We start from the raw sequence: 27,076 nt of genomic DNA, 5'->3' as shown, positions 1-27,076 counted from the left end.
TTAATCCTTTTGTTTCTTCCATTATCGATATCATCTGGTCTCACTTCAAGAAATCAGATTCAGCAGAAGGTCCGCTGTGTGAAGGCCACATCTTCTGGTTCGACAGGAAAAGGAGAGTTGAGCTATCTCAACCAATTTTTACCTTGACCAACACAGAGTTCAACCCTCTCTTTACTCTTTAGAACCAAGGATCCGGACTTAGCTTCATTTTTCAGGTAATCTACAATCCCTCTTTCTCAAACATTTTAAGGGTTTTCTTCAATCCCTATTTCTTAAACATTTTTAGGGTTAACTCATGCATATTTTTTTTCTTGGTTTATTGTCGATTTTATTTGCTGAATTTGCTTTGGTTGTGACTGGATTTGGGTTTTTTTTGTTTTATATTTCATTATTGAATGGGTTTCAGTTTTTATTTGCATTCATATAATATATATATATATATATATATATATATATATATATATATATATATATATATATATATCCTCCACTAATCTGTCCATGCCCACCACTTCCTCTAACTCTTTCTGGATTTTTTTTTATAATATATGTGCATCACCTACAAACTTGTCATCTGCAAGCCTCGAAGTAAATTTGATATATATATATATATATATATATTCTTTTTGGGACTCAAATTATATGGATCTAAGGTCCAGCGATGGATCAAAGGCTGCGTAGCTCCTTAATATATTTTATAAATTTAAATGAAAAAATCGAATAAGAAAATTCAAATAAAGATTTAATACGTTAATTATTGCATTAATTGTCACTGATTAAGTCAACAACTATAGTTAATGCTTGCTTTAAGTTCTCTAGCTAGCTTACAAGAATAAGAAACATTCCTTACAATTTTTTTGCATACGAGAGTACAAGTTTGGCAAAGGATTACTTAAGAATGCATCAAGTATATATATATATATATATATATATATATATATATATATACATATACACATATATGAGTCAAGAATGAAACTATAGCATAAATAAGAGTTGATTAAATGTTGTCATTATTAACTTTACTTTTTTTCTGGGAAGAATTTTAAGCACTTTCCCTCCATTTAGAAATAATTGCTTACCAAAAAGTAGAGAATAATCATCTAATTATATATGTTGATGCTCCTAAGTCAAATGTTTAATTTTTTTAATTTTAATGCCCAATTAATTGTTTGATATGAAGGAAGGAAGGAAGGAATACAAAGAAAAGATGATTAGAAAATAAATAATTATTTAATTTTAGCTTGTACAAAGTATTTGTCGGGAGAAAAGTGAAAATGACCATATGTGATAGGCTGATAGTGTATAAACATTCTCATGCCACATTGAGGGCTCAATACAGTGACCTTGCAGCAAATGCACATAATCACAATATTAGAAAATTAATAAACCAATTACAAACTTAAGCTTAATTAAAATATTCTCTTGAATTTCCTTTTTCATAAATATATATAAATAAAGTTGTTAGTCTTGTGCCCCTCATGTTTGTTAAAACACCTGCATTTCAAGATATTGGAAAACAAAACATTGATCATCCTGGCCCCAAATAATCCAAAATTGATCTTCAAGAATGAAGAAAACGGTATGATTATGTCCCCATTATCCCCAATTCTTATACTATATGATTGGCCAATACATAGGTAATCTTTTTTATTTTTATTTCTTTGTTTTATTTTATATTAGTGTTTGGTCCAGAGGCATGAATACAAAATGTGTATAGATCAAAATTGAACAGAACCTATGATGACATAGAAATAACCCACTTTGATTTAAAAAATAAAACTAGCTTGCACGATACTACTAATTACCTGATTTTTTCAAATATTATAGTTAATTAATAAATTCCTATTTTTGGAACATTTATTATTAGAGATGTTTTATTTTCAGTGCCAGGCCTTTGGTTTGGATGCTTTACTTTCTTGTTTCATAATGTCCACTAGTTTGCGATGCTTAATTTTATTAATATTATACTTCTCAGTAGCTACCACTTAATTGGAATTGGAACTATATACAAAAATATTAATTAAACGGTAGAGAATGATATATGATCCTCCCAAACACTAATGTATATATGACATCTTTGTTTACATTCCTAAATGACCAAACAAAAACTATTCAATGATAATTGTCTGTGTGCGCGCGCGTGTTCAGTTAACTATACCTAATAATTTTTTTTTAGAAGTGAGCTAGCCTAGAAAAGAAAGCACATCAATAATATGGAAAGGCTAAAGCTGTATATGAACATATGTATATATCTAAAGAATATATATAATTTTGTATTAATTTCACTGAACCTACTTCTTACAGATTGTTATGAGTGCGTAACAAATGAATGCCACCGTAAATCTGATTTAAAATCAGTAGTAAATAAAAAAATCTCATGCTGACACACACAACACGCGCGCCCACACACACACATATATATATTCAAACTAGTTGTGTTCTACAATCTGTCAAACTCAATTTTGATATATAGTGGTCACCAAGCAATGGACCAAATTAATTCTCCATACTAGTTGACTGTGTAACAATATTCCCTCTAATCAGACATATATATATGTATAGATTGCTAATATATATATGTGTGTGTGTATATATATATATGTATCAAAAAAAATTATTATCCCTCCCTCAATAGGTGCATACATGAAGGAAAAATGGGTCCAAGTCTCCAAGGATAAACAATGTGAAGTCTCAATCAAATATGAATGCTTCTATATATCATTGCAAAAAATATTTTACAGCCTCAATAATGTTGCTCTAATTAAAATTCCAACTAGTTTTGTACTTCGTATAACATTATAGGTGGTACAAAATTTGGTATAAGCTAGGTTCTAAGCGTGCGACTATATATTTAAAAATACATTGGCTGAGAATTATTAAAGAGTATGAATGATATATGTATACATGAATATATATATAGGCGGTTAGCAAGCTGTAGAATGGATCATAATAATAATTGTGTGTACGTATTGATGATATTGATATTGATATTGATATTAATGTCGGTGAACTATATTTGAGTGTCTTAAAGCTAAGTGAGTTATAGATGGATCCAAGCCAAGAAGAGAAGCTTTAAAGACCACTTTACTAGTAGAATTGGGGACTACTTATTAATTGTTTAATCATTGCCCACTCTTAATCAACACATCCCGAACTTGATGCTACTGACACTACTTAGTCATCATTCATTAGTCACGAAATTAAATTTATATACCTAACACTTTTAATTCATTACTAAGCTAATTTGGTTGTGTAACACTGTACTGTACTGGTCTATCCCTATCATTACCTTGTGGTCTCTCCCTCAAGTATTATAATTCTATTATTTCCAGTTATATATATATATATATATATATATATATATTCTTAAATTAATCACAAAAATCATCTAAGTCTATAAATTTGATATTGATGAAAAGTAGGTATATATATTGTAGATTCAAATGCATTAATGCAGCTTTCCCTCATAGTCATCCATCAAAACACTACGAATACTTGTATAACTACTTTCTGAATTTCCGAGCTCTATATTCTAACCACGGATAGATTTTGAATCTTGCATTGTCACTACAGCTAGCTAAATGCGTGGATGATTGCTCTGGGCAATGCATAATTGGAAAGGAAATTCGGAAATGGTAAATTCTGTTTTGTGAACACATCATAAGTGTACATGTTTGGAAGGAAAGGATCTCAGTAGAAGGAAGATACTGTTGGTTGTGTTTGATAGAGTTGAAGTTGAAAACATAAAACAAACAATTAATAGATAGCAAAGAGATTCTCCTGAGTTGTATGGTTTTTTGGAGGGTACTTTAAAAGAGTTGGAGTAGTGTTGTTTGATTCTCATTTACCACCACACCCCAATATTCCATACAATTTTGGTAGCCTCTCAATATTATTAATACCAAATTGCCTTTCTGTTTAACCACCCATTTATCGACCAATTTCTTTGGCTTAGTTGAAACCTCCCCTTTATGTACCCACTCCCAGCTTGCTTGGTGTTGTTCAAAAATTTCTTGTGCTTCTTGTTTGATTTGTTGTATAATATTACTTCTACTTTAATGAAAAATAGGTAATGTTTATTTTTAGTTTATAGAGGAAGAACATGCTACGAACACCCTTAAGAATCTAACCGGAAGATTTTATGCTGGTAAGTTCTTTTAATTTCATATTTTTATCTATTCAGTTTGGGTGTTGCATCTATATGCATTCCTCCTCCTGTATTTACTTGTTCCCATAATGTAATTTCTCATAATCTTAACTTATTGTGAAAGCATGGTTATATAGCCTACCAAATATGTGAAAGTTTTAGAGGTCAATTGGTCATTCATTAATTTTTTTTTTTTTTTTAAAAAAGTAGTAATTAATATATGATCTGATTTTATTTTATTTTATTTTTTATATATGTTGGCATTACATTTTTAATTTTTTTCCTCACATGATCTATTTTAACCAGTTTACTAGGAGCAGAACAAAATCATTACTTTTGAAGTAAGATTAGGAGCATAGTTCTGGTTCTCAATCTTCATCTCTGCCAGGTATGTTCTAAATTCATCTAGCTAATGAAGTTCATTTTTCAATTATCTCTATGTGAAGTCAGGTAAAATTAACCTGCCAAAGTGATCTTGATCAATGATATATTAAAGTCACATTGCTATAACTTGTAAGACCTATGTTGAAAAATAATATTATATGCGTTAAAATTAGATTTCCAACTTTTGTCAAGCATAAGCTCTTATCATGGCTATTACTTTAATGTTGAAAGCATGGGTCCTTGTCGTGGCCATTACTTTATTGCATTGATATAACATGGGAGTATGGGAACATCGTATGTGGAGGTTGTGTTTGATTGTTATTTGTAGTTGATTGTTATTTGTTGTTGATTGTTGTGAAGTTGTTGTTGGTTGTTGTTGTGTACGTGAGGTAGAAAGTTTTTTATCATTCCTCTCATTCCAATTTTGACCATCACATCACTCTAATAGAATACCACAATGTGAATCTTGGTTATCTAAACCCCAATATGATCCAACAACCTCCTCTAGGTCAAATCTCTCCTGGAGTTCAAGCTCCAAAGCCTAGAGGACTTGTGTTTAATTAGGTTTCACTTTTGGTTGGTAATTATAATAAAAGATATGTATTTCATAATCTATTTTCTCTTGTGCTCTCAAAAACCAACTCACAACTTGCAACATTCTTTTTTATTCTTTGCAGTAAACAATAATTAACACTAGTAATCGTCTAATAAGAGCTATTTTACTTCAAAGAGAAAATTGAAAGTTCAAGACTTCGAGTCCATAAAGGTCAAGGTTGGGTGTATGCATCTTCTGAAACTTCCGATGAAAGAATAAATAAAAAAAGTAAATAATTCCGTGTAGGTAATGAAGTTTTTAGATAGTCAATCATAACATAGAATTTTCAACAAATCCTGTTTTTTCTACAAGTTGAAACATTTAGCTCCCCCTATTTCGAAGCTAAGGTTGTGATTGTTTGGATTGTATTCAATATTATAATCAGTCGTCCATCAAAATTTGAACATAATTTGTGAAAAATATCTCATTTAATAAAATAATATGCACATATCATTAAAATCTTTCACCCACTTCAACTTAGAATCATGGATGTGGAAAAAATGTGTGACAGTTACCATGAATATATATATATATATATATATATATATATATATATATATATATATTAAGTAGGCAAAACATCCGTGTCTATGGAGAATAGAGCAACCTAACAATGGATACAGGTATTTCAAAAAGTTTGATACCACTTTAAAAATATTTGAAATATAAAAGAACAAGGTGGAATTTGGACAAAAATATAATCCCAACAAATGTAAAATGTACAACTTCAATATTATATACTGGTCATAGAGGAGTAGCATATGTGTAGTGTACAAAATTTTGATCGCTCAGACCTTTTAAGGTTCTCAATATCAAACATTGAATCTGCATAATTATCTCTGGATGACCCATTATCCAACACATTCGATTGACCTGAATCAACAAAAATAAAGAAACCTGAATGACCCATTATCAAACACATATAATTTCCTTCTCATTTTCTTATGTAGGAGCAGCTCCTAAGCAACAATCAAAGATTGGAATTGAGTTCAAGCTTTCCCTGGATATAGACCCGTCTCATTCCTGCCTTTTTCAGACATCAATTTCATGTCTTAGTATTTTTCTCCGATGAAGGAGTAGATTAGGGGCTCTGCTGAAACTGGATGAAATTTAGGGTTTACAAAGGGAAAAAGAAACAATCGTGTGTACTAGGTTTATAGTGAGGGAATCTTTTTTTTTCTTGAAGTCATATAGGAGGGAAAGTGGGTCTTTAAATAAATTTTGGCCCAAAAATTTGAGGGAAAGTGGCAATCTTTAAAAAAATTTTGGGCCTAATATTAACGATATAGCATATAAGTCGTTATAATAGAAAATGCCGACCTTGAAAAGAAACTTGAAAGGAAAATTAAGTGCAAGCCGTCAATATAACCATTTTTTTAACTTTTAATGACTTGCTGGAAAAATAAGTTGTGAATTAGTATATAGATGGCTTGTTTTTTATGAATGTCGCCAATTAAAGTAGTAAAATATCAATTTTCTTATAGTGCGGTCTCGATCCACCCCAACATACTTCATAAAAGGAGGTAAATTGCTCAAACTAAATGACCAGTGGTTCGAGAAATCTTTACATAGCACTAGTAACTATGTTTAAGTCAAATGAAGATCTAACTTTTGATATGTCTCAGTCTACTAAATCCAGACCAGTTAGTTAATTTAGTGATTTAATGTATATCAAACTTTTTGATGGATAGTTAAATCTCTTCCATTGATCATATTCAATATATGATCTTAATCGGTACAACAGGGTCAATCACATTACATGTCCAGATAATCATTTGACACTGGTAAGGTAAAGATATTTGGGTTGCTAGACCATGACACACACACATATATTTAATGCATGCATCAAGGTTAAGAGGTATACATACCTTGCTTTTTAGTTAGGAATATTCTTCTAATTTGAGTTACTTCCACTACTGCCACATGATATTATAACATTTTCAGATAAAAGAGATTCCATTTAGGGCATGAAATGCCGCATTGGCTATAATACCTTTTATGTCAGCAGTAGGAAGCACTGTACTGTTGAAGCTATAGGTTCGAATAGATTGACTGAAACCTAGATGCTGAACCAACACATTCCAGTCTGAGTAGTTTCTTCCATAATTATAGTTAGAGATTGTCAGTTTCACCCTCCAGTGATCCATGTAGTTGGTCTTAACATGCCAGTGAACTCGAAGTGGGCACATATGATCAGAGCATTGCACAATGTCAGGATCAGGTCAATTATAAAGAGCATTTTCCATTGATAAAGGAGAACTTTCTCTGTTGAACACAAATACGGATACAAGTGGTGAATTAAATTGCAAACTATAGTCTGGTGATAAAAAGATAATCACAAAACAAAAACATGCCTTTAGCTGCTTGCTCTCATAATTTAAGGATGCTGTTAGTAATAACAAACCTAGTGCATTTAGTAGTATTCTGGTCTGTTGCTCGGCATCCACAGCTACAATTGGGGAATGATGTGATGGTCGATTATAAAATGATGAGAGTGAAGCACAGCATACCGGTGTTTTATTAGCCACATAACTAGAATAGGTGCATGTTGATCTCCATGTAACTGAAAAGCGTAAAAATCATCGTCATACCATGGCTTAGACTAAAAGGTCATCAAAACAAGGCGATCCTTTGTCATCTTTCATCTTTCTTGTTGTTATGGAGGGATTAAGCAAACTTATGCGCAGGGCAGAGGATCTTGGCTTTATTAACAGTGTCAGTGTATGTGACAGCCTTAGTTTTTCAAGCCAGTGCGTCCTGTAATAAAACGAAAATTGACCCAATAACGGATCCAAATGCAGAAGCGAAAACAGAAAACAAGACTCTAAGAAGTCAAAGTGACCTTCCATGAGATTGTGGAACTCAATGAGAACTGACGTGGAAACAAAAGATTGAAAATATGACAAATAAGCCCCCAGGGGCAAAATAGTCATTTTACATAGAAATTGACGTCCCTAGAATGTATATTATTCCCGAGACACATCCATGACTTCTTATGAAGTCACGGAACTCAAAAGAAAGTAACGGAAATAAATTGAACAAAAAGCGGACAAATTTAACCCCATGGGCAAAATATGACCTCTCAATGGCCAAAAGTGCCTTAAAATGCAATAAATGAAACAAAAATGCAAAACCTATAACAAAATGGTGTTTAGCCCTTGGTCACACCTCATACATGATCATAAAGACCCTATCAAAGAAAAAGAATGGAATTCCCACACCCAATGCAAACATGGTGAAATAAGGACTTAACATTTTCCAATATTTTCATAACATTTCATGAAATCAAGAATTACATAAGATGCAATATAAATGTCATTGGCCTCTGGCCTCATCTCACACAAGTCAAATACATCGTAAAAGGTGTACTTACGTACACATTAGATATATGGAATCAAAGATACAAATTTTAACATACAAAGTTACAAATAGGATTTCATACTAACATTTTCATGAAAATGATACTTCAAGTCTACAAAACTTCTATGGCTTAGTGTGCATCTTGAATCAAGGTCCCTGTACCTGAAAAATGTCCCCACTACGTGGGTGTGTAACATAAAGCTACTCGTAGAAAATGAGCATGCATCGACCTAACGTTTTACAAAGTTATTTCATTAACTAAAAACAATTCAAAAGGGTCATGCCACCTAACGTCTATGTCAAAGGTAAGACTCAGGGAGCATCCTAAGCTACCTTAAAACATTTCTAGCATAAATTACATCATTCATACAATTCAAACAACATAGAAGCATGCTATACAAAGCAACAAGATATAAATCTTCAAAGCCATTGACTTGAAATCTAAAATGCGAAAACAACTAAAGTGGGTCATGCCACCTAACGTCTATGTTCCAAATGAATCTATACGATCATTCATAAGTTGCACTTAAACAATATAGCATAGATGTACTTATCAATATCAAAAACCTGCAATGATTTATTATAAATCATAATGCTTGAATGTACTTAACAACATAAAAAACCTGCAATGATCCATTAGAAATCATAATGCCTGAATGTACTTAACAACATAAAAAACCTGCAATGATTCATTAGAAATCATAATGCCTGAATGTACTTAACAACATTAAATCGCCAATAACTAAAACCACAAGTCATAATTAAACATTGGTTGCCAACTTGGAATTGAATGCGAAATCAAGTAGTGGAAGACTTGGACATCAAATCTTGGATAAAGCCAAGACCTAAACGGTTATTCTGGACACTAACCCGCTAAGAATACCGCCCTAAGTGCGCACTATAAATGAGGAGAACTCATACCTCCCGCACTAGAGCTAAACTCTAGCCATGTCTCTGTAATAATGTCCCAAGTGACTCCAAAATAAATAAGTTAACAACTTATATACGAAATATATATAAAGCACGAAACTACATTCCATGCATAAGTAGGTTGTAACCACACAGCTCATGCTCTAAATCCACAACTACTATTGTGATGACCCTGGATTTTTCAACCCAGTGTGGTCCTGTGATGACCCAAAATGGATCCAAAATGCGGAAGTAAAAGATAAAACAATGGTCTCTAGAGATACAACACTCCTCTAAGACACCAATGTGACCCTCAACGAGGTCACGAAACCCAAAGGAAGTAAATGCAGAAGCAACGTTTCAAAAACGGATAAGAATGAACCTAGGGGCAAAATGGTCATTCCATACTCAAATGGGTGCCACCGTGCACACCATTAGAAATAAAACAAAAAATTAATAAAGATAGACTCAATAATCACTTGATTCGGAGTCCGAACGGCAAAGATATTAAGTTCTGAAGTCGAAGGAAGGGAAACCCTATCCCGATTCGAACCAAAAACAGACACTACCTTACTAAAACTTGAATATCTTGAGTTACAAGAAGAATCTGAAGATGTAATTGGATCCATTGGAAAGCTTATTTCAATGCGGTCAATTTAACGGACCAATTTGGAGTTAAAACGAAGAAGATATGATAGTTTGAAGTCGGAGGTGCAGTGCTGAACCAAGACACAAACACACACACATATGAACAGTACCTCGAGCGCTCGTGCAAGGGCTTCAAGTGCTCGAATGGCACATGCCCAAGGGCTAAAACTCTCTGCCCCAACTTCGAGCGCTCGAACCCCCCTTAGAGCGCTCGAACTGCTGAAGGCTGCACCTGAAATGCAACCTTGAAATGCAATTTTGAGGACTTTTTAGGCCTTTTTCAAAAAAACACAAAGAAGAAACTACCCTCAAAATCATGTTTTCTAGCCAACCATGCCAAAATAAAACTTTATTTTTTATGTGAAAACCCCAAAATGCCCTTATGCTCAGTTTAGGCTCAAAACGGCAAAAATGCAACTTTGCACCAAGTATGCATTTGACCCCAAGTGCATTTCTAGGCTGAAACGAATATGAACGCAAACGTAATAAGTGATTTTGAGCACACAGGAATGGTCCACGGCTCCCGAAAATTGTCGAGTCAAAATCCGACTCCCCAACGGCCAAAAAGGCAAAAATAAATATGAAATGGAAATTTTGAAAACCAAAATTAACAAATGATTGGAAATTACCATTTGGCCCTTGGCCACACTTCATGCATGATTAATGAGATCCTACGGAAGAATCGAAATGGAATTCCCACACGCGATGCAAACATAGTGAGACAATAACTTAACATTTCTCAATATATTCATAATATTTCATGGAGTCAAAAAGTACAAATGATACAAAATACAAGTCATTGGCCTCCGGCTTCATCTCATACATGTCAAATACATTGAAAAGTGTGTACTCATGTACACATTATATATATGGAATCAAATATATACATTTTGACATATAAGACTACAAAATGGCTTTTCAAGCCAACCTTTACAAGAAATGGAAATCTTCAAGTCCACTAATCATCCAAGCATGACGAGAATCGCAACCTTGATTCTTGTACCTGAAATATGCCCCAGTAACTTTGGGGTGAGCAACATAAATCTACTCGTAGGAAATGAGCATGCATCGACCTACGTTTTACAAGTTTGCATGATTTAATTATTGTGGTTCATTCCACCTAACGTCTATGTCAAATGTGAGACTCAAGGAGCATCCTAGCTACCAAAGATCATTTCTAGCATCAATCAGCTCTTTCATGCAATTCCAAACAATATAGGAACATGCTATACAAGTAACAAGATATAGATTTTCAAAGTTATCAACTTGAAATCTAAAATGCTAGAATAACCAAAGTGGGTCATGCCACCTAACGTCTATGTTCCAAATGAATCTGTAGAATCATTCCTAAACCACATTTGAACATATAAGGCATAATGTACTTAACAACATCAAAGTTCACAATGATTCACTAAAATCATAAAACATAGATGCCCTTAACAACATCAAAATGATTCACAAAAATCATAAAACATAAATGTACTTAACAACATCAAAATGATTCACAAAAATCATAAAACATAGATGTACTTAACAACATCAAAATGATTCATTAAAATCATAAATGTAGATGTACTTAACAACATCAATATGATTCATTAAAATCATAAATATAGATGTACTTAACAACATCAAAATGATTCATTAAAATTATAAACATGGTTGTACTTAACAACATCAAAATCGCCAATAACCAAAACCACAAGTTACAATATAAACATGATTTTTAACTTGGAATTGAATGCGAAACCAAATAGTGGAAGACTTGGACATCTAAGTTAGGAATTCTGCCGAGACCTCAATGGTTATTCCAGGCACTAACCCGCAGGGAAGACCACCCTAAGTGTGCACTATCTCAATTGAGGAGAACTCATACCTCCCACACTAGAGCCAAACTCTAGCCATATTACTAGTAACCATGTCCCAAGATTCCAAAAATAAACCAAATAAGTTCACAACTTATACATAACTTATATAATGCATGAAAACACCTTCCATGCACAAGTAGGTTGAAACCGCACAATCCATGCCTTAGAGTTTCAATTCTAAAAGGACATACATAATGTCAATTACAAAGTGTGCAATTCACTACACATGGCATCAATATATTCCATAAAGAAAACATGTTCTCATGAATATAAATATAACAACAAAGTTGTCCAATGCTCAGAACACAACAAAGTGAATACATAACAAGTTCAAGTCCATGATTTGAATATAGAAACAACTTCTAAAATACCAATAGATCCATGGAGCCATTAGAGAGAATTTAATTAAACAATATAATCAAATTCTCTAGATTTCAGATCAAATTCGAATAACCTCAAATTAATATATGTTAAACAACATAGCATGCTCATTACATATATCAAATCAAAAGTGTTAAATGAGCAAGATAGCATCATATAAAATTTAATTAATTTAAATTAATCAAATCTCTAGATTTCAAAAGTTATTCAAATGATCCCAAATTAATATATATCAAGTACCAAATCATGGTCATACCATATCTCAAGTCTAAAATGGGATACAAGTAAAATACAATTTACTAGAATTTAAATCAAATTAATTCCATTTAATCTCTAGAATTGAAAACTCATCTAAATCATGCTAAATTAATATATATCAAGGATCAACTCATGGCCATGCCATTTACCAAGTCTAAAATGATTTATATGCAAGATATGATGAATCACTAATTTCTCAAATTGCAAAAGACATGCATACAACTTATATAAGCATCAATAGCATGCAAGAAACAACCCTATAACATCCCCTACCTCACTAAAGAAGTGTCTCTCTAGAATCCAAGGCAAATCAACATAAAATGGTAAACCCTTCAAGGGTTATGAAGAGGAGGATGAGAGGAACAAAAAGTATTCCCAAGTTCAAGCTTGGAAATCAATGGAAGGCTCTCAAAAATTAAGGTCAAAGCTTAAGGCTTTAGGCTCCATCCATGGAGGCTAGGGTTTTCTTTACAAGAGAGGGAGGAAATGGAAAAAATGATGAAGTTGAATTGTGAGTGGAGGGGATAGAGATCCTCCACTCACTATGTGCTCTTACACTACCTCTCACACACACACTGATGCAAGATCAAATTGTGAGCCTACACTTGTCACTCATTCAAGCATCCATTGTAGGCTTAATCCTAAGCCTACACTTGTCAACCATCTAAGCCAACAAGTGCACCAATCCTAGGTCAATAAGTGGGTGAATCTTCACCCTCCATGTGTCATCATCCAAGGCCTCAAAGTGTCTCCACACAAATGTCAACAAGTAGACCAATGAGAGTGTGACACTTGTCACACTTTTCGAAAATTGCAAAAAGGTCCTTTTTGAAAATATCTCCAAAATTAAATTATAAAATGGTCCCTAAGACGAAAAATAATTACTTTACAGTACTTACACAAAAACCCCTAAAGTTTAGAAAATTACAAAAAGGTCATGCATCTATACCCTTTACAAGAAAAGTAAGCACTTAGCATGCTTTTCTACAAAAGTGAAAATACACATAGCATGGAATTTAAATATTGTGGATGCATGCAAAACCGGAATCAAATCCGAACACGAAAAGTGAGGTTAAGCTAACAAGTGACAACCGATAAAAAGACGAAATGTGAATAGTGTCACAAAAGTGAAAATGTGAAAATGACTCGGTCCTCAAAGGAAGTCGTCAATCCAAGGAAAAGAGTCTCGGAAACCATCCCCGAGCACTCAAGATGACATAATGTGGCGAGAAACCGAACGTAGAAAGGAAAAGATCAACGGAAAAAAAATATCCGTGAAATTCTGAGAAAAGGAAAGGAAAGAAAATGACTGGGTCATTACAACTATAGGATGACAAATGTCGAATCTTCAGAGCGCGATTCGTTACCCGCTATAATAACATCACATGTCGAATCTTCAGTGTGTGAATCGTTACACGCTATAACAATATAATTCAATATTGAAAGTAAAAACTGAAGAATCTAACACAAGTCTAGAATCATGCTTTAAACATACCACCAATGTCAACTCATAATTAAATCAATAATGCGATAAAAACGGAAACTAATCAAGTAAACTAATTAATTTATCTAAGTTTCAATTCTCAACCAAATGGTCCCTAATTAACACATGTCATACAACATAACTCGATCATTACATATATCAATTCAAAAACTTAATTAGGCCATTGAAACAACAAAATAGAATTTAATTAAATCATGATAATCAAATCCCTAATTTCTAAAATATCAAATGGTCCCAAATTAATATACGCTAGTCTACAAGTTCTAGTCATCACAGTTATGAAATTAAAAACTTGATTAAGCCAATAGAACCCTTAAATTGATTTTAATTAATCATTTTTAATAAAAATCTCTAGATTTTCAAACTCATCCAAATGCTCTCAAATTAAAGTATGTTAAAGAATATGTCAAGACTTAATTTAAAAGTATATCATAAATTAATTTCATGTAAGGCACGCCCATGGGAATTAATCTTTCACAAAAGAAAAATATTAAATAAAAGTTGCAATTCTTATGCAAATGACCAAAATTTAATATATGCTAACAAACATATTAAGGCCTAATTTATCATCATGCCACAATTCAATTCTAAGCTATATACATCTTTGTAAATTTAATCTTATACAAAGAATTAAATATTACTAATTTTCTAGATTTGATACAAGGCATGCAAATAAGTTGTATAATTATGGAAAACACTCAATACAACACACACAAAATCCTAAAACATCCCCTACCACAATTGGAATGAAAATTCCAATTACCATCGAAATAAAATCGTCCCAAATTTTTTTGGTCCGCAAGATAGATTTTTTAACTTATTACCTTCAAATTGGAAAATTCATAACAAATTCAATTCTAATCCAAATTGAATGAATCCAAAGCCCAATGATAACTTAAACACTATAAATTGATAATATCAATTTAGTTTAACAAAATATTTTCCCAATTGAAACAGTTTTGACCAACAACTTTGAAACAAATTCTGCCCAAAAAACACATTTCCAGCCTGTAGCTTCCAACTTTGAAAATTCATGAAAAATTAATTTGACATCCAAATTGGGCAAACTTAATTTATTTTGGAAGTAAACATATGAGAGTATAAAACTGGAAATTTAAACCATGATCCAATGTCAAAAGGTTAGTGAAATAAATCATCTAAAAATATGTTTTCCAGCTGCAATAAAAACATAGACAGTAGATAGTTTCGGATTTTTAATAAAATTTAGACATGCTATAAAATCGTGAAAACATTCTGAGTAGTGTAACACCCATGGGGGAAGTTCCAATAAAAATTTCAAGGCAATTGAAGCAACACAGTTCCATATAAAAATTCATTTCCGGACCAGATAAGGAAAAGATTTAAATTTCCAGCAACTAACTGGCAACTTCAAAAATTCATAACTAATTCATTTTAATTCCAAATTACATGAAACTAAAACTAAATGAAAGCTAATTGATTATATTTTCATGTTCTATATTTAATTTGACAAGATTAATTTCAAGTTAAAACAATTTAAGGGCAGAATAGAAGTCCTTCTCTTCTATGCATGTAAAACACTCAATAATGACATAAAAATACTTCAAAATTATAAATCAATACCTCACTAGAAAATTGAATCTCTAGATACCAAAGCAAAATTAGGAGTTAGGCTAGATCCTTCAAGGGTTTTGTAGAGGAGAGTGAGAGGAAACTTTACCTCCCGAGTTTAAGATCTAAGGTGATGGAAGGAGGCCAATATGATGGAACATGCTCTTAATTAAGCTTTTCTTCAATGTTGGTTAGGTTAGGGTTTTGAAGTACAAGTGTAATGAAAGAGATAAAGTGAAAAAAATGGTGAGTAAAGGATCTAATAATCTTCCACTGACTAGGTGCTCGTACATTACCTCTCACACACACTAATGCAAGACTCATTTTGGTGACTACATTTGTCAACCATCTAAGCCAACAAGTGCACCAATCCAAGGCCAACAAGTGGGTGAATCTCCACCCTCTATGTGTTACAAGATTATGCTTCTAAATCTTTCCACCCCAATGCCAACAAGTGGCACCATGAGAATGTGACACTTGTCACATTTTTCAAAAATTGCAAAAAGGTCATTTTTCAAAATATCTTCCAAATTAAATTGCAAAAAGGTCTCTAAGATGAAACATAATTACTTTTCAAAATTATACTAAAATCCCAAAAGTCAAGAATTTTTTCCAATAAGTTATGCATCAATGCCCTCTACAAGAAAAGTAAACATCTAGCATGCTTTTCTACAAAAGTAAAAATGTAGGTATCATGGAAAATAAATATCATAGATGAATGCAAAGTCAGAATAAAATCCGAGCACAAACAGTGAGGTTGTGCAATGAAAAAGGAAACCGGGAAAAGACAAAATAAGAAAAAGGACGAAAAATGAATAGTGTCAAAAAATGAAAAATATGGAAATGACTCGGTCCTCAAAGGAAGTTGTCAATCCAAAGGAAAGAGTCTCAAAAACCATTTCCGAACACTCGAGATGACACTAAGTGATGAAAAACCAAACATCGAAAAGAAAAGACAACGGAAAAAATTTATCCGTAAAATTTGAGGAAAAAAGAAAGGAAGAAAATGACCGGGTCATTACAACCTACCCTTCTTAAAGGGATTTCGTCCCCGAAATCAGGAACAGACAAAAGAGAACCGAACAAGATCAAAGCAAGATCAAACCAAAGGACAAACCATAAGGTGCTAAAGGACAACTCTAATAGCCTGAAGGTCATCCGAAGGGACACAAAAATCAAGAACTGAGTGACACTTCCCAAACAAATCGGCATATCAACTCAAAGTCAATCACCGAGAGAATCCTAAGACAACGACAAGTCAAATCATGACAAATGGCTAAGAACGATATAGCAATACGAACAATGACCAAAACCCGCCCACACTTACTCGTCAGTAAGGTAGCATGACAGTATAAGGCACTAGTTCATAACATGCCCTCAACAGATTAACTCAGAAAGAAACTTTTCGATACAAATGACATCAATGTCGAAAATAATCATTACCAAAAGTACCACGGGAACCAGGTATCCGCGAGAGTTGGGGTAGCTAATCCCAAAACTCTAACAACAATGTCATCGGCACCGTTACGCTTAAGGCCTTAAATCCCTATCGCTGGCGTAACTAATGACTGCCACATCTGAAAATGTAACAACAACAGCACCAGTCCCGAATCCACAGCCTGACGAGTCTATGCCCTCAAGCCAATGGATTGGACCCACAAAACCAAAACCCCAAGCCGGATCTAAAGTAGACCTACAGTAAGGCTACATACAGAAGACAAAACATTGGGTCTAAATCCCTATCATAGGCAATTAAAACCTCAAAACACAAATCTACTACGTAGCTCGCTCATAACAATCCCGACATCTAAGGTCACAAAATCCCAATATAAAACAGTATAAACCAAATACTCATATAATATATGCTCGAAAAATTTAAATGACATAAATCAAATAATATCATAGTACTAAGGACAGTACACATAAGGTAAACCAAATAAACCACCTATCACATAGAGGTTAAACATATAACAACGTGCTCTACACCACCAACGGCATAAACATGGTAAGTAGATACAATATAAACAATGTATCATATACATGCGCACACAGACTACCACATAGTCAAAAATCATAAACATATTTCTAAGGTATGCCCGAAAATAATGGAGCTTATAAACATGTAAAAGTGATTATACAAATGGCAAGTTCGTAAAATCAACAGAAATGAATGGAATGCCTCTCAAAAGACAGCGCGCAAAAATGCAACACAAAACCTGGATGAGTCCAATCTCTCATTACGAGGAAAGGAACCATCTCCTAAACCAAGATGCCAACGAGCTCTATAGGAACTCTACGGGATTCTACCAGAACCCTAATGTAATGCACCAAGTCTCCAAAGACCAAGGAGAGCAATTACTTGCGCCAGTGTAATTAATTACACAGAATGACTCACATCCCAACCGTAGCTCGTAAGAGCTAACTAAGGCAACACAAGAAAGATTCTAGGTGAGCACACCCATCCAAATCCCGAAACCATCGTCCTAAGAAGGCAAGACACAAGAACCTCGCCCTGAGGCTCACAAGGCAACTTCCCAGCTCCCTAAGGAAGGATTCGAGTCAATCCTGACTCATCATCCCATGACGCTAGAAACAAGGACCTCCATGACATCAATGACGTCAAGACCACTACGAAGTCCTAAGAGATGGCACCGACACCTCTAACACCACTATGACTACATCACGAAAAGACAAAAGAAAATGAGACGAAACGGTGCCTCCGAGGCTTACGTTTCATCTCGCCAGACGAAGACTACAACTCTACATTCACATGAGCCCTAATGAGAAGACTCTCCGTGACTCAAAACTGTGACGCTATATGAGTAAAAAGGAAATGAGATCAATAATAACATGAGTTATTATGATCAAATACAACTCACACAATGAATGCATCAAATAAGTAGCAGATCAATGTATACAACATACAGTTATGCTAAAGCATTTAAAGAAAGTAGTCTAAAGGGATAAGTACTTAAGCAAATAAGCATACATGTAAAACAATTTTAAAAAAAAAAATTAAAAAAAAAGGATGCTTTTAAACACATAAGCATATAAGCATAGAGACATGTCATAAAACCAAACGTATTATCGAGAAACACATAAACATGTTATAATACCAAAACATGTTAATAATTAGCATATGCATACGTATAACATAGCAACAAAAACATGATATGCACCCAAAACCCATCGTCCAAGGTATTCAAACCTAGGAGCCCTGGTACCACCTGTGACGGCCCTGGTTTTTCAAACCAGTGCGTCCTGTGATGAATTGAAGATTGACCTAATAACGAATCCGAATGCGGAAGCGAAAATAGAAAACAAGACTCTAAGAAGTCAAAGTGACCTTCCATGAGGTCGTGGAACTCAATGAGAACTGATGTGGAAATAGAAGATCGAAAATATGACACATAAGCCCCCAGGGGTAAAATAGTCATTTTACATAAAAATGACGTCCCTAGAATGTATATTATTCCCGAGACACATCCATGACTTCCCGTGAAGTCATGGAACTCAAAAGAAAGTAGCGAAAACAAATTGAAAGACCGGACAAATTTGACACTAAGGGCAAAATATGACCTCTCAATGGCCAAAAGTGCCTTAAAATGCAATAAATGAAACAAAAATACAAAACCTATAACAAAATGGTGTTTAGCCCTTAGCCACACCTCATACATGATCATAGAGACCTTATGAAAGAAAAAGAATGGAATTCCCACACCTGATGCAAACATGGTGAAGTAAGGACTTATCATTTTCCAATATTTTCATAACATTTCATGAAATCAAGAATTACATAAGATGCAATATAAATGTCATTGGCCTCCGGCCTCATCTCACACAAGTCAAATATATCGTAAAAGGTGTACTTATGTACACATTACAGATATGGAATCAAAGACACAAGTTTTGACATACAAAGCTACAAATAGGATTTCATGCCAACATTTTCATGAAAATGATACTTCAAGTCTACGAAACTTCCATGGCTTAGTGTGCATCCCGAATCAAGGTCCTTGTACCTGAAAATGTCCCCACTACGTGAGTGAGTAATATAAAGCTACTCGTAGGAAATGAGCATGCTTCGACCTAACGTTTTACAAAGTTATTATATTAACTTAAAACAATTCAAAAGAGTCATACCACCTAACGTCTATGTCAAAGGTGAGACTCAAGGAGCATCCTAAGCTACCTTAAAATATTTCTAGTATAAATCACATCATTCATGCAATTCAAATAACATAGAAGCATGATATACAAAGCAACAAGATATAGATCTTCAAAGCCATTGACTTGAAATCTAAAATGCGAAAACAACTAAAGTGGATCATGCCACCTAACGTCTATATTCCAAATGAATCTATAGGATCATTCATAAGTTGCACTTGAACAAAATAGCATAGATGTACTTAACGACATCAAAAACCTGCAATGATTCATTAGAAATCATAATGCCTAAATGTACTTAACAACATCAAAAATCTGCAATGATTCATTAGAAATCATAATGCGTGAATGTACTTAACAACATCAAAAACCTGCAATGATTCATTAGAAATCATAATGCCTGAATGTACTTAATAACATCAAAAACCTGCAATGATTCATTAGAAATCTTAATGCCTGAATGTACTTTAACAACATTAAATCATCAATAACCAAAACAACAAGTCACAATTAAACATTGGTTGCCAACTTGGAATTGAATTCGAAATTAAGTAGTGGAAGACTTGGACATCAAATCTTAGATAAAGCCAAGACTTAAATGGTTATTCCGGGCATTGACCCGCTAGGAATACCACCCTAAGTGCGCATTATAAATGGGGAGAACTCATACCTCCCGCACTAGAGCCAAACTCTAGCCATGTCTTCATAACAATGTCCCAAGTGACTCCAAAATAAATAAGTTGACAACTTATATATAAAATATATATAAAGCACGAAACTACATTCCATGCACAAGTAGGTTGTAACCACACAACTCATGCTCTAAATCCACAACTACTATAGGATGACAAATGTCGAATCTTCGGAGCGTGATTCGTTATACACTATAATAACATCACATGTCGAATCTTCAGTGTGCGATTCATTACACGCTATAACAATATAATTCAATATTAAAAGTATAAACTGAAGAATCTAACACAAGTTTAAAATCATGCCTTAAACATACCACCAATGTCAACTCACGATTAAATCAATAATACAATAGAAACGGAAATTAATCATGTAAACTAATTAATTTATCTAAGTTTCAATTCTCAACCAAATGGTCCCTAATTAACACATGTTATACAACATAACTTGATCATTACATATATCAATTCAAAAACTTAATTAGGCCATTGAAACAACAAAATGGAATTTAATTAAATCATGATTATCAGATCCCTAATTTCTAAAATATCAAATGGTCCCAAATTAACATACGCTAGTATACAAGTTCTAGTCATCACAGTTATGAAATTAAAAACTTGATTAAGCCAATGGAACCCTTAAATTGATTTTAATTAATCATTTTTAATAAAAATCTCTAGATTTTCAAACTCATCCAAATGCTCTCAAATTAAAGTATGTTAAAGAATATGTCAAGACTTAATTTAAAAGCATATCATAAATTAATTTCATGTAAGGCACGGCCATGGGAATTAATCTTTTACAAAAGAAAAATATTAAATAAAAGTTGCAATTCTTATGCAAATGACCAAAATTTAATATATGTTAACAAACATATTAAGGCCTAATTTATCATCATGCCACAATTTAATTCTAAGCTATATACATCTTTGTAAATTTAATCTTATACAAAGAATTAAATATTACTAATTTTCTAGATTTGATACAAGGCATGCAAATAAATTGTATAATCATGAAAAACACTCAATGCAACACACACAAAATCCTAAAACATCCCCTACCTTAATTGGAATGAAAATCTCAATTACCACCGAAATGAAATTGCCCCAAATTTTTTTGGTCCGCAAGACAGATTTTTCAGCTTGTTACCTTCAACTCGGAAAATTCATAAAAAAATCAATTCTAATCCAAATTGAATGAATCCAAAGCCTAATGAAATATTACACACTGTAATTTGATAATATCAATTTAGTTTAACAAAATACTTTCCCAATTGAAACAGTTTTGACCCACAACTTCGAAACAAATTCTACCCAGAAAACACATTTTTAGCCTGTAGCTTCTAACTTTGAAAATTTATGAAAAATTCATTTGACATCCAAATTGGGAAAACTTAATTTATTTTGGGAAAACTTAATATATGAGAGTGCAAAATTGGAAATTTAAACCATGATCCAATGTCAAAAGGTTAGTGAAATAAATCATCTAAAAATATGTTTTCCAGCTGCAATAAAAATATGGACAGCAGATAGTTTTAGATTTTTAATAAAATTTAGTCATGCTCTAAAATCGTAAAAAAATTATGAGTAGTGTAAGACCCATGACCATTGAAGCAACATAGCTCCATATAAAAATTCATTTCCGGACCAGATAAGGAAAAGATTTAAATTTCCAACAACTAGCTTGGAAAATCAAAAATTCATAACTAATTCATTTAAAATCCAAATTACATGAAACCAAAACTAAATGAAAGATAATTGATTATATTTTCATATTCTATATTTAATTTGACAAGATTAATTTCAAGTTAAAATAGTTTAAGGGCGGAATACAAGTTCTTCTCTTCTATGCATGTAAAACACTCAATAATGACATAAAAATACTTCAAAAACATAGATCAATACCTCACTAGAGAATTGAATCTCTAGATACCAAAGCAAAACTAGGAGTTAGGATAGATCCTTCAAGGGTTTTGTAGAGGAGAGTAAGAGGAAACTTTTACCTCCCAAGGTTTAAGATCTAAGGTGAGTGGAAGGAGGCCAAAATGATGGAACAAGCTTTTAACCAAGCTTTTCTTCAATGGTGGCTAGGTTAGGGTTTTGAAGAACAAGTGTAATGAAAGAGATAAAGTGAAAAAAATGGTGAATGGATGATCTAGTAATCCTCCACTCACTAGGTGCTCTTACACTACCTCTCACACACACTAATGCAAGACTCATTTTGGTGCCTACACTTGTCACTAATCAATGGCTCCTTCCTAGGCTTAATCCTAAGCCTACACTTGTCAACCATCCAAGCCAACAAGTGCACCAATCCTAGGCCAACAAGTGGGCGAATCTCCACCCTCCATGTGTTGCAAGATTATGCTTCCAAGTCTTTCCACCACAATGCCAACAAGTGGCACCATGAGAATGTGACACTTGTCACATTTTTTAAAAATTGTAAAAAGGTCATTTTTCAAAATATCTTCCAAATTAAATTGCAAAAAGGTCCCTAAGATGAAAAATAATTACTTTCTAAAATTACACTAAAACACCAAAAGTCAAGAATATTTCCTATAAGTTATGCATCAATGTCCTTTACAAGAAAAGTAAACATCTAGCATGCTTTTCTACAAAAGTAAAAATGTAGATATCATAAAAAATAAATATCATGGATGAATGCAAAGTCAGAATAAAATCCGAGCACAAAAAGTGAGGTTATGCAATGAAAAAGGAAACCGAGAAAAGACAAAATAGGAAAAAGGTCGAAAAGTGAATAATGTCAAAAAACGAAAAATGTGGGAATGACTCGGTTCTCAAGGGAAGTTGTCAATCCAAATAAAAGAGTCTCGGAATCCATTTTTGAACACTCGAGATGACACTAAGTGATGAGAAACCAAACATCGAAAGGAAAAGACAGCAGAAAAAATTTATCTGTAAAATTTGAGGGAAAAAGAAAAGAAGAAAATGACCGGGTCATTACAGAGTGGGTAGAGACTTAGCCCATCAGATAGAGATTTCTCATTTACTTTTCGCAGACGATACCCTAGTTTTCTGTGATGCTGATGTGTCTCAACTTCGTTATTTGAGATGCATCCTTACTTATTTTCAGGCGGTCTTCGGGCTAAAAGTCAATGTAGCTAAGAGTGTGCTTGTCCCAGTAGGGAATGTTCAGGATATCTCCTCCTTAGCTGCAGTTCTTGGATGCAGGGTGGGTTCTTTTCCTATTCCTTATTTGGGGTTGCCCTTAAGGGTCTCTTTAAGGATAGTGGGGAGTTGGGATTCAGTGATTGACAAGTATGCGAAGAGATTAGCATGATAGAAAAAGCAATATTTGTTCAAGGGGGGTAAAGTTACTCTTATTAAGAGTACGTTATCGAGTCTTCCCACTTATTTTCTTTCTATGTTCCAAATCCCTTGTTCCATTGCGGATAAGATTGAAAAAAATTTAAGGGATTTTCTATAGGGAGGAAGGGGAGATGAGTTCAAGTATCACCTTGTCAGATGGGAACAAGTTTGCAAGCCTGTGAAATTAGGTGGACTTGGCATAAGACAAATAGTTCCTTTTAATTAAGCCCTCTTAGGAAAATGGTTATGGAGATATGGAAGGGAAAGACACCGTCCTTGGCACAGGTTAGTTTCCTGTCGGTTTGGGGAAGAAGATGGAGGCTAGTTTACACGTCCGGTTACTCTTGTGGGAGGAGTAGGGATGTAGAAGTCTATTCGGAAGGGTTGGGATGCCTTTTCTGCTCACATCAGATTCAAAGTTCGTGATGAACGTCGCGTTCAGTTTTAGGAAGATCTTTGGTGTGGTGATCAACCACTATCTCGTTTATTTCCTAGATTATTTAGTATTGCAGTTGATAAACACGCCTTTGTAGCTCATTGTTATCATCTTGATAGCAGTGGGATTACGTGGGATGAGTACTTTTGGTGCTCTTTTCAGGATTGGGAGATAGATGAGGTATGTGTTTTTTTGGATCTTCTGTATCGGCAGGAGGGTGTTGGCAGAGGAAATGATGATTTGATTTGGGTTCCTTCTTCCCACGGTCGTTCCGAATTAAGATCCCTATTCTTATGTCTATCTCATTTTGTTAATTATGTTTTCTCGTGGAAAACTATTTGGTGATCCATGGCTCCAACTAGGGTGACTTTCTTTGTTTGGACCGTTGTTTGGGGAAAGATTTTGACAATTGATAATTTAAGGAAAAGGGGAAACTATATTGTTAATCAGTGTTGTCTATGCAAGAAAGATGGGGAGTCTATTGACCACCTCCTTATGCATTGCCCTGTAACGAATGACTGTTGGAATCTTATTTTTGGGTTATTTGGCATATGTTGGGTAATGCCACGATCTACTAAGGAATTGATTCATGTATGGAGAGGTTGTCACGTAAGAAGGGATGTCGCGATTTCTGGAGAGTTATCCCATATTGTGTCTGGTGGTGTATTTGGAAGGAGAGAAATAGTAGAATGTTTGAAGATAAAGAGTAATCTACGGCAATGGTGAAACATCACATTCTTTGTTCTCTATTCAATTATGTGAAGAGAAGTTCTTGCTCTTCTTCTGATGATATAATTATTTTTTTGGATTCTTTGGGCCTTAGTCCCGGTTCCATTTTTGTAAAAGGGACGCGTTCCCCTTTTGAACGCCTTTTTATGTTATTAGTACTTATCAAATATATATATATATATATATATATATATATATATACACATATATATGTAGTAAATGGGGCAAGAAATAATCTTTCTTAAGTTCCCAATATCTTATTTCTTTGCTCATAATATTAACTAATTATAAAGTTTAGGCCTTATATAAATTAGAGCTATATTTTTGTCACGTCTTTGGCAGGAATGAAAGAGATAAGGAATGGCACAAGGTAATTACAGTTGAACCAAGCAATAAACTACAACATTATATGCATTTGGGATTTCTTGGATAAGTTAAATCTTCAAAATTTTCAAAAGATAAATTATAAATTAGGCTGGAAGAAGATAGAATTTACCCAGTTATCCCCGTTCAGGGGTATGGAAAATAACACTATTTCTTATCATAATTATTATCAGGTAAAAAGAGCCTTTTCTAAGAAATTATTCCTTTCTTGTGCTTTCTTTTTGTTTTATAGGGAGAGAGATGAATAGAGAACAACAATCATGGTAATGCAAATTATATAACAAAACAATTCTAAAGTGTAACTTTGAAATACTCATTCGTTTTCATAATATTTTTCTTCATTGCTTGCATATTGGTATTATTCATGTTTCCCCTTTATTTTAAACTTCTGGTCTATTTTATTTGGATGATTGGATCTAATAGTTAAGTGCATTATTAAAGAAAATTACAAAGCGATAAAGATAATGCCATTGATATAATTTCAATAAAGGGAAGAACAAGAACAAAAATGATAGCAAATCATTGATTAAATTTTTCTCTGTCTTTTTTTTTTTTGTTGAATTGTATGTTATACAAAAATTTCACTAGTTGATATGATTCTAATAAGTTCTCCAATACGTTTTTCTTGTAGTATATTATGTTAAAGCCAATGAATTCTCCAATATGTCCTATTGAACTAATTACTAGCATGAGTTTAGCTTTGTTGTTATTTTACAACTGTTAACTATATTTGTTCCATCTTAAAGTTGTTATTTTTTCTTTGATGTCAAACTATCAATATGCCTTAGAGATTTAAAAGAGCATAACAGTTATGTTTCTTACATTCTATGTCTAAACCTTTATTGGTAGTTTACATTCTTGGTAATCAAGTTGTAGACGCGGAACTTGCACTTGCCGAGTGTTTGCCCTTTTTTGACCTTTTTGTTCTATCTAGAATTGGACGATTAAATGACGGAGTTGAGTCCCTAGCAAAGCATGGTCATGTGGATTGCATGTTTCTTTTTGGGGGTTTTTTGATTGTTGGCTTCTCAAAGTGTGAGACTCTATTTTTGATGTTCACACCATGGTAAATATTTTAGAGAGTATGAAATAGAAAACTAGCATTTTATCATTACTTCATATACATTATTATCATACTAAAATTAGGACTTGTGTGATGCAGGTACGTACTTGGATTTTGTACAATGGATAACGAGGTGGAGGAAGTGTGAAAAATTGGAAGTCAACTTACGCGAGGAATTAATGAACAATGTGAAGATTAATATCAATTTCAGGGAAATATTGAATTTTCTTTTTAATTTTGGCACGTTGAACAATTAATGATGAATTGTAAATTAATGCCTTACTCTTTTGATATGTTTAATGGTGAATTTAAACATGGATTATTTTTGGTAATGGCATTAAGTGTAAATTTTTAGCATTCTATATTATTGTTTAGTTTAAACTGTGGTCAGGTTATATATGTAAATGATTAGGTAGCAGAGTGCATTTATTATATATATATATATATATAGATGTATCGACGAGAGGCCAAATGTGTCGTACATTAATTATTAACAAGAGGTTATTAGTTTCGTAAATTAATTATTAACGAAAGGATAAACAACTCGTTAATTAATTAATAACGACACTTCATATATCTCGTAAATTAATTATTAACAGAAGGTCATTAATCTCGTAAATTAATTATT

General features: G+C 33.3%; 1 long non-coding RNA gene across 4 annotated transcripts; it reads left to right on the top strand.

Moving 5' to 3' along the window:
* LOC132276052 (uncharacterized) lies at nucleotides 1-26,810 on the top strand. 4 transcript variants are annotated; one of them, XR_009470826.1, is made up of 6 exons: nucleotides 1-215; nucleotides 3,577-3,638; nucleotides 4,090-4,150; nucleotides 4,457-4,538; nucleotides 26,320-26,451; nucleotides 26,548-26,810. It is a non-coding gene; the product is annotated as an uncharacterized LOC132276052 (long non-coding RNA). The 4 variants fall into 4 exon arrangements; XR_009470828.1 differs by having other exon boundaries at nucleotides 4,073-4,150; XR_009470827.1 differs by lacking the exon at nucleotides 4,090-4,150 and having other exon boundaries at nucleotides 2-215.
* The last annotated feature ends 266 nt before the right edge of the window (nucleotides 26,811-27,076 follow it).

Source organism: Cornus florida, unplaced genomic scaffold (assembly GCF_030987335.1).
Source record: "Cornus florida cultivar Cherokee Brave unplaced genomic scaffold, ASM3098733v1 CherokeeBrave_3.0.0_Hap2_Chr10, whole genome shotgun sequence".
Classification (NCBI taxonomy): domain Eukaryota; kingdom Viridiplantae; phylum Streptophyta; class Magnoliopsida; order Cornales; family Cornaceae; genus Cornus; species Cornus florida.
This window is presented reverse-complemented; position numbering and strand designations above follow the sequence as displayed.